The sequence below is a fragment of the Astatotilapia calliptera genome, chromosome 3 (assembly GCF_964374335.1).
Source record: "Astatotilapia calliptera chromosome 3, fAstCal68.1, whole genome shotgun sequence".
Taxonomy (NCBI): Eukaryota; Metazoa; Chordata; class Actinopteri; order Cichliformes; family Cichlidae; genus Astatotilapia; species Astatotilapia calliptera.
The window spans coordinates 20,574,232-20,588,367 of record NC_137424.1 but is presented as its reverse complement, the minus strand read 5'-3'; the positions used below and the strand labels follow the sequence as shown (position 1 = coordinate 20,588,367).

The window sequence follows — 14,136 nt, the reverse complement described above, 5'->3', positions numbered from 1 at the left end:
CTTCTACTTAAGTGGAGAATGTCTGATCTTTTGCCAACTCTGGCTGTCTCTCAGTCTTGGAATACCCACTTGTTGTCCAGCGGTGTCCTGGGAATATGGGAACTAGACAGACTGGGGAAACAATGGGAGGAGACACAAAGATGGAATCACTTTTACCATCTTTTATGTATTTGCTGGTCGTCTTATTTCTTCTATTTTGCAAGCACAGTGTTGCAATCATTGTCTTTGTGGTACAATGACACAGGTAGAATGCAGGTGTTTTCATGTAACACGATGCCAGAAAGATGAGTAATGTGTTTTGAAGAGAAGATAAAACATCATGTTTGAACAAAGATAAGCAGCAAACACGTCTGTGTGTGAGTTGTTCAGGTTCAGTAAGAAGGTAATATGTCTGCAGAATTTGTAATTCTTATGAAGATATTGCTTGTACAATAAATAAAATCCCTTTAACTTCTTCTGGAGAGTGTCTTTATATAGTTAGTCATTTTGGGGCGATCCTTTATTTAGTAGTAACTCTAGTCGGGGATATATATCAGAGTTTACTTTCAGATATGAGCATTGTGTTTCCTGTGGATGAATGAATGAATTATTTATTTATGTAATTTTTGAAAGACTGGCTCATGTAAAATCTCTGAAAGTATGACAAAGCTCTCCTGTTACACTTTATGGACACCTGAGCGTCACCATGAGGGCCTGTCTTTATTCACTTTATTCACTGAAATCCACTTTTATAATGAATTCACAGTAATCACTGACACCTTAAGAGCATTACATTCATTAAAGACGTCTTCTACACCTACTCTTCCAGACGACCGACACATACTTCAACCACTGCAGGTTAACCAGCCACTCATCAGTAAAGCAAAAACTAAATGTAAATGTCCTCATGTGGAAAAGACTGAAACACAACTCCCATATATCACTAATGTAACAGATCCATTTAGGGAGAGTGAGAACACTAGGCTGGATGTGTTTTAATGCAGGAACATTCATCATGTCTTCAGTTCAACAAATCATTTACATTGAATATGTGAGCTGGATGGTTACACGACACAATGTGATTGTCAACAATAACTGCAATGAACGCTGGTTTGAGGGCGGAGTCAAGGAGGCCATTTACGTGAAAAGGGAAAGACCCTCTCTGAATCAAGGAGGGGGCCTAAGGGTACATCTGTCACCATCTTACAATGCTGTGATTGCAGCCGTTCTCCAACTCTCTGTGAATGGTACTCAGGACCATTGATCAGTGGTTGTTGATCAATGGTCATGAGAATTTGCATAATCATGATTAAGGAACTGACCTCCCAGCCCATTGTTCCTTCAGTCGGCTGGTTTCTCTGACTGAAAACGCTACGTCCAGAAGAACAGAATCAACTTTTGGAGATTTACTTCCCTGATGATTGAGCACGCATCAAGACCTTTTAATCAGGCCAACAAATATCTTGTACTCAGTTTTAGCAGCAGCCATTGTGACACTGATGATAAAACTTGTGTAAAAGTGCGAAGCTGTAAAAAAGTAATTATAAAAAAGCGTTTTTGTAGCTGAATGTTACTGGATAGCTGTTTCATCTGTAACACATCAAAATAACCTGCTAAGGTTTAATAGGCTATAAGGAACACACTCACTTCCTGAGCCCTGGGCAATAAGAGACGTTTTGTGTTTTATGATTTATTGATATGTTTGATCCTTTCTGACCTGCGTTAATGAAGCAGTCATTAGAGCACCATGTCCGCTAGAATAGTTCTGTAGTTTGATGCTTGAGTCGTTGCAGACTTGTTGAAACTCCCTCACCCGTCAAAGCAGCGTCTTTGTTATTCGAGTCCAGCAGATGGCAGTGTTTCACTGTCTGACGGCTGTCTGAAGCTTCAGCTGGATTATCCGTTTTCATGTTTGATTAGAGGTTTGTGTGTGTGTGTGTGTGTGTGTGTGTGTGGGTTTTTAGCCACGAGTTGTCCACGATAAAGCATATTGAATGGCCTGTCTAATATTGTTAGAATTCTCCTTTGGGTTAGTTTCATTACTCAATCGGGACATTTATTTGGAAAAAGAAAAAAAGAGGGAAAAAAAGAAAAAAAAAGAAAAGAATTAAAAATAAATAAATCCTCATAGTTTACATTTACAAATATCAATACTGAATGTTACGTCCCTCTGCAGCTTCTAATCGTCTCAGTGTTTTCAGCTGGTGCTAATTGGCCACACCTAGTCAGGTGTGGATAAAAGCATACCTGAGGCAAGCTTCCCGGCAGTGCACTAGTCTTTGCCTTGGTGGCACCAGCCATTTTAGCCAACCTGGTTTTCCATTTTAGGATGAAACCTCTTCTCACCCACACTCTGCTATTCATCTCTGTTTTTATGTTGCGGCTTTTGAGCCGGGTCGTAACACTGAAGATTACAAAGATCAACATTAAGACCAGTCTGTGCATTCAAAGCAGTGACAGAAAAGAGTGTGGGGCATTAACCCCCACTCACTTCACAGTTCACGTTCACAGCGAGCTTCGTCGAAATTTACAATGAGACCCTGAGGGACCTTGTGTTCACCGGCAAGTCCAGCAAGAGACCTGAGCATGAGATCCGCAAGACAGCCAGCAACGAATTGACAATCACTAATCTCACCTATGAGCGGGTCTCCAATGAGGATCAGGTACAGCAGACAGACATCTGTAGCTCAGAACAAATTAATTTCAAATCTGCTGACAAATTGTTACCAAACTTTGAAAATACATCAAACTTTATCGATGCTCTATGTTTTAAAACGTTCCCTCGTCCTCTCAGGTTCTCCGTCTGATTGCTTTGGCCAATCAGAATCGCTCCACTGCCCAGACAGCCCAGAATGACCGCTCGTCTCGCTCCCACTCAGTCTTCCAGCTGGATATTGAGGGAGTTAATGCCGGCAGGGATGTCAAGTGCAAATGTATCACACTGGAAGTACCAGCATCAGGAATGTGGCTTCTTCTTTTTGGATCTATAATATTTAGTCTGGTTAGTTATTGTTACTGTAACCAGTGCAAAATCTGCTCTGATGACTCAACGTTAATGTTTGAGCCCCTGAGCGCTAAAAGAAGTGTTTTGTAAAGTATTAAAACTACCTTTAATGGAAGGAAAAATGGATCACTGCTTCCTATAAGAGTTGGTTTTCTCTGTGTGTGTAGCCACTCTGTGCCTGGTGGACTTGGCTGGCAGTGAGCGAATGGTGAAGAGCCAGTCTCAGGGTGACCGTTTCAAAGAGATGACCGCCATCAACAGCTCACTATCCAACCTGGGCGTCGTTATCGCCGCTCTGGCCAAAAAGGTCTGCAGCTGCAGTTTCTGTAGTCTTAGATGTCACACCTGCTTTCTTTACATTTACAGTATTAATGATTTTTTTGGCCTTTGTGTTCCAGGAGACTTACGTAGCTTACAGGAACTCGAAGCTCACGTACCTCCTTCAGGGATGTTTGGGGGGGAAACGGCAAAACGTGAGTTTGTTGACATCACAAATCTTTATAATGACGACACATAAAACTGAAGGAATTTATCCCCAAAAAATATTTAACAGCGTTTGATCTCATCACTTCAGATTGTGACTGTTTATTCTTTGGCACTAATTTTGGATGTCTTTATTTGCAGCTTGATGTTTGTTAACATTGCTCCGGAGCCCGACAGCTTTGGGGAAACTCTGAACTCATTGAGGTTTGCCAGCAAGGTCAGTGCAGTCTTGTTTCCAGTGTTCATTGGACAGAGTACATTAGTGATGTCCTTACATCAGCTGTTTATGGTAAACCAAAGCCATACTCCATATCCATTTTAATACCTTGGTGTGTAATTCATACTCACATTTTGTCTGAAGAGTAGGGATGTTCCTGGCGTCTTATTTACTAGTCGACTAATCGAGGGGGAAATAATTAGACTAACCAACTAATGTAAAACTAAGGAACATTCAGATATTGAGTTGATTTTCAGAACTGATTAATAGAAACTGTCAAACTAGACGCAGAGGTATCTTAAACCATTCATCACATTCTGTTAAATACAAATGAAAATGCATTACTACAAAAGATGTTCTATTAAAATATGACAATCATTTGAGAATCTAAAAGTACGTCTAAGTGTGGCGAGAATGATTCAGGTAATACATTATACAGCTGTTTTCTAGTCAGGTTGTGGGGGCAGCAGGAAGGACTACTCCTGACCACAGCTGATAGATGTAAACTGGCTAGCATGACCAAGGATGCTGGGGCCTCCTACTGGTAGGACGTGCCCAGCTGGAACAGCCTCCTGGCCAAGGTGGCTGTCACCTTTTGATGTGAAGGAGTAGTGACTCTACTCTGAGCCCCTCCCCCATTGACTTAACTGCTCTCCTAAAGGAGAGGTTTTCCACCTCTCAGGAAACTAATTTCCTCTGCGTGTATCTGCGATCTCAGTGTTAACAAGAAGATCAGGGTAGATTAATAGATTTATGGCGTTTCTCAACAACAGTGCACCATCTGGTGGTAGATCGCTGCCTAACATTTAGAACACAATGTACCAGCATTGGGCATCAATTAAAATGTTAACAATTAGATTGAACGACTGGTAAGTCTGATACAGACTAGTGACAATTAGTCGACTAGTCACATAAATCCCTGATAGAGCCCACAGAAGTGGCCTGCACCATGTGCGTGGCTTGCTTTGCAGTTTAACCACCAAAACACTCGTCTGCAGTGGAATTTCTTTGAGCTAATCGATTCATTTATTTCATTTCTTCTTCTAATTAATGTGGAAAATGGTGGCAAAGGTGGCTGAAATGAGTGATTCCTAGAGTTACATGTCAGTTTACAGCATAGGGATTAAGTTTACAGTATAAATACCACTGAATTGTACAAGGATTTGAAGTTTCACTGTAACTTTAACATTTTTGACAATTTTGTTTTGTTTTCTCCCCCACAGGTGAACGACTGCGTCATCAGGACAGCGACTGCCAACAAAAAGTAGAATTATTAAAAAAAAAAAAACCCCTGAGTTTTCTACTTTTTAGGTTCATCTCAGGTTTCCACGCTGAGTTGGTCATGACAGTTGCCATGTGTGATGGCATGCCACACATGGTAAGCTCCACACCTCACCACCCGTTGATTCACTTTAGTTTAATTTACAGTCACTACTTTAAAATATTCCATTTATTGTTCAATATCGTTTCTTTATTAAATGTATTCATTTTTCCATCACACCTTCCAATGTTTATATGGCGTGCACACATATTAACCTTGCAAGGTCAAAGCTCTGTTTTATGTTATATTAATACATCTTTGTTTGAGTTACCTGGGGGTTGGTGTCTCCTCCTGTCTGGCAAAGGGCTGGGAGACCTGAAGTACTACTGACAGCCTAATTGGATTGCACCACATGCAGGTGAACGACTGCGTCATCAGGACAACAAAGTAGAAATTATTAAAAGAGTAACTTTTATATATGTGCGTTTAAAGCAGGGTGTCAGTTTTTTTCCACATATGTTGGATTATGTTTCTATATATATACTTTGTAAAGGGTATTTTAAATTAATGAAAATGAATAAATATGATTGTTTCTTTTACCTGTTTCGATGTCTGCCATATCATTAGTATGTTTCGTGGGAATTAAATGTTTATTTAACATGTACGCTATTACATTTACTCTACAAATAAAACCAAATTTAAAGGCTGTTGCATTTTATTGCCTTTTTTTTTCCTTTTCTTAAAGTTATGAAGGCATCTTGGATGCCATTTCAGTGAGTGGGGGTTAATGCCCCACACTCTTTTCTGTCACTGCTTTGAATGCACAGACTGGTCTTAATGTTGATCTTTGTAATCTTCAGTGTTACGACCCGGCTCAAAAGCCGCAACATAAAAACAGAGATGAATAGCAGAGTGTGGGTGAGAAGAGGTTTCATCCTAAAATGGAAAACCAGGTTGGCTAAAATGGCTGGTACCACCAAAGCAAAGACTAGTGCACTGCTGGGAAGCTTGCCTCAGGTATGCTTTTATCCACACCTGACTAGGTGTGGCCAATTAGCACCAGCTGAAAACACTGAGACGATTAGAAGCTGCAGAGGGACGTAACACCTCCTCCCTTAAAAGGGTTCCTCTAGGACCCCTAAACAAATTAAAAGTTCCTCTGAAGCAAGTTGGCATCTTTAAGCATGGATGCCCCTACATGAGGATCTGAAGTTGCCACACTGAACACACAAAAAGTAACATGTGACCAACACAAAAGAGCACAACAGTCAAACCCAAAATGATTACCTGACCTGCTACAACACAAAACCAAAAGTACACTAAAAACAACAAATCCCTTACTTTCCCTACCCTAGTCTTCAGTGGTGTACCAGGCTCGAGGCAACTTTAAACGCGAACTCGAGAGCAGGCAGCAGACCAGAGATTTAGTCTCCTACCAAACTCTGAAGCGTACCCCCACCCAGGATAGCCACCAAACACAAACTAAAACAATAAAGCAAAACAACAAACAAGTGCTTCGATGGAAGGGCAGCACAGTCACCCAGCTGAAACACACTAAAGGGAGTTTGCTCAATTACACTGAACACCATCACTCACCCACTTAAAAGCAAAACAAACTGACATTCAGTCTCCACTAAAATGTCCAAAGATCCCGGATGAGCCACCACTTATGTTATGTATAGTGTGATTTGGCCATCTGAACATGCTACCTATATAAATCCCAGCAGGAAGCATGTTTTAATAGTGTGATTTGGCCATCTGAACACGCTACCTATATAAATCCCAGCAGGAAGCATGTTTTAATAGTGTGATTGGGTCATCTGAACACGCTACCTATATAAATCCCAGCAGGAAGCATGTTTTAATAGTGTGATTGGGTCATCTGAACACGCTACCTATATAAATCCCAGCAGGAAGCATGTTTTAATAGTGTGATTGGGTCATCTGAACACGCTACCTATATAAATCCCAGCAGGAAGCATGTTTTAATAGTGTGATTGGGTCATCTGAACACGCTACCTATATAAATCCCAGCAGGAAGCATGTTTTAATAGTGTGATTTGGCCATCTGAACATGCTACCTATATAAATCCCAGCAGGAAGCATGTTTTAATAGTGTGATTTGGCCATCTGAACACGCTACCTATATAAATCCCAGCAGGAAGCATGTTTTAATAGTGTGATTTGGCCATCTGAACACGCTACCTATATAAATCCCAGCAGGAAGCATGTTTTAATAGTGTGATTGGGTCATCTGAACACGCTACCTATATAAATCCCAGCAGGAAGCATGTTTTAATAGTGTGATTGGGTCATCTGAACACGCTACCTATATAAATCCCAGCAGGAAGCATGTTTTAATAGTGTGATTTGGCCATCTGAACACGCTACCTATATAAATCCCAGCAGGAAGCATGTTTTAATAGTGTGATTTGGCCATCTGAACACGCTACCTATATAAATCCCAGCAGGAAGCATGTTTTAATAGTGTGATTGGGTCATCTGAACATGCTACCTATATAAATCCCAGCAGGAAGCATGTTTTAATAGTGTGATTTGGCCATCTGAACACGCTACCTATATAAATCCCAGCAGGAAGCATGTTTTAATAGTGTGATTGGGTCATCTGAACACGCTACCTATATAAATCCAAGCAGGAAGCATGTTTTAATAGTGTGATTGGGTCATCTGAACACCCTACCTATATAAATCCCAGCAGGAAGCATGTTTTAATAGTGTGATTGGGTCATCTGAACACGCTACCTATATAAATCCCAGCAGGAAGCATGTTTTAATAGTGTGATTGGGTCATCTGAACACGCTACCTATATAAATCCCAGCAGGAAGCATGTTTTAATAGTGTGATTGGGTCATCTGAACACGCTACCTATATAAATCCCAGCAGGAAGCATGTTTTAATAGTGTGATTGGGTCATCTGAACACCCTACCTATATAAATCCCAGCAGGAAGCATGTTTTAATAGTGTGATTGGGTCATCTGAACACGCTACCTATATAAATCCCAGCAGGAAGCATGTTTTAATAGTGTGATTGGGTCATCTGAACACGCTACCTATATGAATCCCAGCAGGAAGCATGTTTTAATAGTGTGATTTGGCCATCTGAACACGCTACCTATATAATTCCCAGCAGGAAGCATGTTTTAATAGTGTGATTGGGTCATCTGAACACCCTACCTATATAAATCCCAGCAGGAAGCATGTTTTAATAGTGTGATTGGGTCATCTGAACACGCTACCTATATAAATCCCAGCAGGAAGCATGTTTTAATAGTGTGATTGGGTCATCTGAACACGCTACCTATATAAATCCCAGCAGGAAGCATGTTTTAATAGTGTGATTGGGTCATCTGAACACGCTACCTATATAAATCCCAGCAGGAAGCATGTTTTAATAGTGTGATTGGGTCATCTGAACACCCTACCTATATAAATCCCAGCAGGAAGCATGTTTTAATAGTGTGATTGGGTCATCTGAACACGCTACCTATATAAATCCCAGCAGGAAGCATGTTTTAATAGTGTGATTGGGTCATCTGAACATGCTACCTATATAAATCCCAGCAGGAAGCATGTTTTAATAGTGTGATTTGGCCATCTGAACACGCTACCTATATAATTCCCAGCAGGAAGCATGTTTTAATAGTGTGATTGGGTCATCTGAACACCCTACCTATATAAATCCCAGCAGGAAGCATGTTTTAATAGTGTGATTGGGTCATCTGAACACGCTACCTATATAAATCCAAGCAGGAAGCATGTTTTAATAGTGTGATTGGGCCATCTGAACACGCTACCTATATAAATCCCAGCAGGAAGCATGTTTTAATAGTGTGATTGGGTCATCTGAACATGCTACCTATATAAATCCCAGCAGGAAGCATGTTTTAATAGTGTGATTGAGTCATCTGAACACCCTACCTATATAAATCCCAGCAGGAAGCATGTTTTAATAGTGTGATTGGGTCATCTGAACATGCTACCTATATAAATCCCAGCAGGAAGCATGTTTTAATAGTGTGATTGGGTCATCTGAACATGCTACCTATATAAATCCCAGCAGGAAGCATGTTTTAATAGTGTGATTGAGTCATCTGAACACCCTACCTATATAAATCCCAGCAGGAAGCATGTTTTAATAGTGTGATTGGGTCATCTGAACACGCTACCTATATAAATCCAAGCAGGAAGCATGTTTTAATAGTGTGATTGGGTCATCTGAACACGCTACCTATATAAATCCCAGCAGGAAGCATGTTTTAATAGTGTGATTGGGCCATCTGAACATGCTACCTATATAAATCCCAGCAGGAAGCATGTTTTAATAGTGTGATTGGGCCATCTGAACACCCTACCTATATAAATCCCAGCAGGAAGCATGTTTTAATAGTGTGATTGGGTCATCTGAACACGCTACCTATATAAATCCAAGCAGGAAGCATGTTTTAATAGTGTGATTGGGTCATCTGAACACGCTACCTATATAAATCCCAGCAGGAAGCATGTTTTAATAGTGTGATTGGGTCATCTGAACACGCTACCTATATAAATCCCAGCAGGAAGCATGTTTTAATAGTGTGATTGGGTCATCTGAACACGCTACCTATATAAATCCCAGCAGGAAGCATGTTTTAATAGTGTGATTTGGCCATCTGAACACGCTACCTATATAAATCCCAGCAGGAAGCATGTTTTAATAGTGTGATTGGGTCATCTGAACATGCTACCTATATAAATCCAAGCAGGAAGCATGTTTTAATAGTGTGATTGGGTCATCTGAACATGCTACCTATATAAATCCCAGCAGGAAGCATGTTTTAATAGTGTGATTGGGTCATCTGAACACGCTACCTATATAAATCCCAGCAGGAAGCATGTTTTAATAGTGTGATTGGGTCATCTGAACACGCTACCTATATAAATCCCAGCAGGAAGCATGTTTTAATAGTGTGATTGGGTCATCTGAACACGCTACCTATATAAATCCCAGCAGGAAGCATGTTTTAATAGTGTGATTGGGTCATCTGAACACGCTACCTATATAAATCCCAGCAGGAAGCATGTTTTAATAGTGTGATTGGGTCATCTGAACACGCTACCTATATAAATCCCAGCAGGAAGCATGTTTTAATAGTGTGATTGGGTCATCTGAACACGCTACCTATATAAATCCCAGCAGGAAGCATGTTTTAATAGTGTGATTGGGTCATCTGAACACGCTACCTATACGACGGAGCCATTAACCACGTAAGGTAGCATATTCTGATAAGTTAGGACGGATTGATAGACAAGACTATAAATTTACGCTACGGTAGGATGTTTTGACAGAACACCTTTTCTCGTCGCCAACATTTTTCTTTTGTTAAGCTTACTGTTATCAAGGCATGGTAAATGAACAGTAAACCTTGCCTGATGACTAATCTTGCCCTTTCCCTCTCATTGATTTATTTGGGTTGTCATGGCAGAAGTATTAAACGATGCCTTTTATTAGAACATAAGCATTTAAATGGAGTAATTGTATTTGAATTAGTTAAATATGAGTGGGCAACTCTGACCATGACAAGACTGCATTTGCTCTAAAAACTTAATAAAAAATTTAGACATATTGTTGTCATTATTTTTACTCTTCAATTTTATGTGTTTTTTCTTTAAGATGGTATCAGAAGTTGCTCCTCCACCAGGAAAAAAACCATCTGCATATATTCTTTCACTACATCCACGATTCTCCTCTGTGGTCTTCCTCATTCATCCTGTTTGGAGCTTAATGTTCAACATCCTTTATCTGTTAAAATTACAGAAGGAGAAGAAAGTAATCATCAGAGCAGGAATCATGATAAATGATAAATAGATTACCAGTACATACAAACATAACACTTGCATAATTTCTCTGATAACGCTGCATTGGATGGGTTTATTAACTGTGGGCTGAAATTGTACTACAGTCTGCTGGTGAGGAACTTTTTTGAGTGTTGAATAAAATGTCCTCCACAATCTGTATATGAATTGTCATTAAAACCACAGAGATTCTTACTTATAAAGGAAAGAAAAGTGGGACAAAGCCCATCAACATATAGTGTATATTTTCTGAAACATTACAAAGATGCAGGTAATTCTGGGTTCACCTGAATTACAGATTAGACTGGTGGACAAACAGATGTTGTGTACAACTGGTGACAGCATCAGTGACAACAAATTAATCAGCGAGGCTGGAAGCAGAATTAGGAGGCGTCAGAGTCAGCGAGGGTCAGAGATCGACGAACAAATTGCCCACCTTCATGGATAATGCATCCCCCTCAGAAGGATTCAAAATTAGGCCACGAAGAACAGTTCAGGAAACCTATTTTGTTTCGTCTGTGAAACTGTATAAATGAAATGTAAATTATGTTAAAGGCAAACACATTTGTAAGCCATAAGAAACAAACATGCTTTGCATTATACCTTCAAACATCTGTATAGATTTGATACATTATTTATTAACTGAATTTGCTAACATGTCTTACATAGTGAGTGTGTCACGGCTGCCGAGGCGAGCCGTGCGGAATAAATGAGGATCCAATCACAGGCAGTCGTGGAGAAGTGAAGGTGATTTATTGAACACAAAAAGAATGTGGACAAACAGCAAACGGGGCTCGAACTAAACTAAACTGGGAAACAACTAAACTACAGAGCACAATCCTGATTGAAAACGAGCAGAGGAGAATGACGATGAAAAGCAAGGAGAAGGCACGGTGGATACACTGAGTAATACAGACGAACCGGCAACATGCAGGAGAACACACAGGGCTTAAATACACACACACCAGTAATCAGGGGATGAGAGACAGGAGGGCTGGGAGAAATCAGAGCTGATGGGACAGGGGAAATGTAAACTGAACATACTCACATCAGACAGAGACCTTCACAATAAAACAGGAAACTCAGACACGGGGAACCAAACAAGACACAGATCTAAACAGACAGCTTCACAAACAGATGGGGTGACACCATAGACAGACAGAGACACAGACTCAAAGGCAGACCGAATATCACACATAGAACTCAAACAATAATAATAATCATCATCATCATAATAAACTAGAAAATGATAACTAAAAGCACTGGGTCACTGACCCAGGACCATGACAGAGTGTTTCTTTTACTGATGATATTTCAGTGATATGTATTTTTTATGACTAAATAATGCTCTATCGAACACCTGGCAATAACAGCAGGTGTGGCAATTTTGTAATTTGTTGTTTAAATTTGATATTATTGTAGGCAGTATATTTTCTTAGCCTTTGTCATACTCATGCTTAACCCTCTCAGGCTCAAATTAAGTTTTTGTTGCTAATGCACAAAAGAATACCTGCAGTGGTACTTCTGAGTAAAAAACTCATGAAATATGTATGTGGGGTGATCAGGTTGTTAGCTTTTAACTGTTGCATATCTGCAACGCCTGCCTTGAGAGGGTTAACAAAGCAATCTCAGAAACCGTACAGTAATCTTGGGTGTGTGGGGGTCACCCAGAGTCAGAATCTAGTGAGATATCAGTGTCACCTCTTACAGTTTTCCTGTAATCTGAGCTCAAATATGAGAAAATATAGAGTACAGTACAGTAAATTGGGTAAATTTTACTGTTAATTTTCTCTGAATCGTACAGTAATTTGGGCTGTGGATCACAGGGTGGAGTGGAAAAAGTGGAAAAGTGGAGATGAACCAAAACTGGGAGTGGATTGTGAAGTACAATAGTGTCAGGACCAGAGTTGGTCAAGTTACTTGAAAAAAGTAATCAGTAACTAATTACTGATTACTTCCCCCAAAAAGTAATCCTGTTACTTTACTGATTACCTATTTTCAAAAGTAATTAATTACTTAGTTACATTTTAAAAACACGATTTACAACCTGAATAGGTGATAAAGCGATAGATCTTTCAGCCCAATTCTACTTTTTCTGCATAATTCATCATATAAAATGTAATCAAATGGAAAAGTCTCTTTTTAAAACTTGTTTAATTAGTTTTAATCTTTTAACTTTATGCATCAAGCAAAAATTGAATTATATGCAACATTCTCTGACTGGAAGAAATTTGTTTAATATTTAAACTTATTTTCTGCCCATTCCAGCACATAAAATAAAATATTTTTTGTGTTTACACTCACTCTTTCAAATAGATGCAAGTAAAACACAGCAGAAAATAAATAAAATCAAAGACTAGCGGTCCTTTGGCTCTATTTTCACCTGTAAAGCAGGAGTAGGGTAGGCGGAGGTTTACCCTGGTGCAGGTGTGCCGCGGTCAGTTGAAGAATCCGCGAGTTTCTCTGTGACTTTCCCATTACGTCGTAGCGCACTCGGTGCTGGCTTGGAAGTTTAGGGGGTTTTTTCGCCGTAAAAAGAAGTTTTCTTCCCACGCACAATGGACACTAATGTTTTTGTCACTTTTTATGGAATCAAACTCAAAGTAAGGTCAGTACTTCCACGCTTTAAACGCTGCACGCTCATACTCTCTCCCGCACTCGATATATTATCCATTGTTGATCTGCACACAGCTGTTGTCACGGACGTTGCACTTGCTTACGTCACTGTCATGAGACATTCTCGCAAAAAAATCACTGTTTTAGTAACGCAGCGTTCCTACGGGAAAGTAACGGTAATCTAATTATCGTTTTTGCAATAGTAATCCCTTACTTTACTTGTTACTTGAAAAAAGTAATCGGATTACAAGTAACGCGTTACTGCCCATCTCTGGTCAGGACACAAAAGACTGCATTTCTAAGCCAGTCGGCACCCGTACCGTAATATGCATAAGAATAGTGCAACAACATTTTAGGTGCGGCTGGCTTGACTGTGTCGTCCTAAGTGAGGGCTCACTTGACCGCGGTCAAATATGGTGCTGGAGAAACAAACTACAGAGAACTTTGTAAAGAGAGTATTGAGTGCTTTGGCGATGTAAATGGACTGGTTCTTATATAGTACTCAAAGCACTTTAAAGAACTTGCCTCATTCAGGTGTACGCAAGCACTTTTCTCTGTAAGCACTTTCTGTGTAATGTTCACACACATTCGGAGAGCAACTCTGGGTTGGTATCTTGCCCAGGGATATTTGGCATGCAGACGGGGATTGAAGCACCTTCCTCTACTACCTGAGCAAAGCCACCCCATGTTCGTCTGTGCACAGATTTCTTTCAATACAGTA

The 14,136-nt window shown here is 40.0% G+C and overlaps 1 protein-coding gene across 1 annotated transcript in view; it reads left to right on the top strand.

The window, feature by feature from the left end:
* The window catches only part of LOC113015973 (NACHT, LRR and PYD domains-containing protein 12-like), a 748,422-nt gene that overhangs the window by 89,018 nt on the left and 645,268 nt on the right, over positions 1-14,136 (top strand). The window lies entirely within an intron of this gene.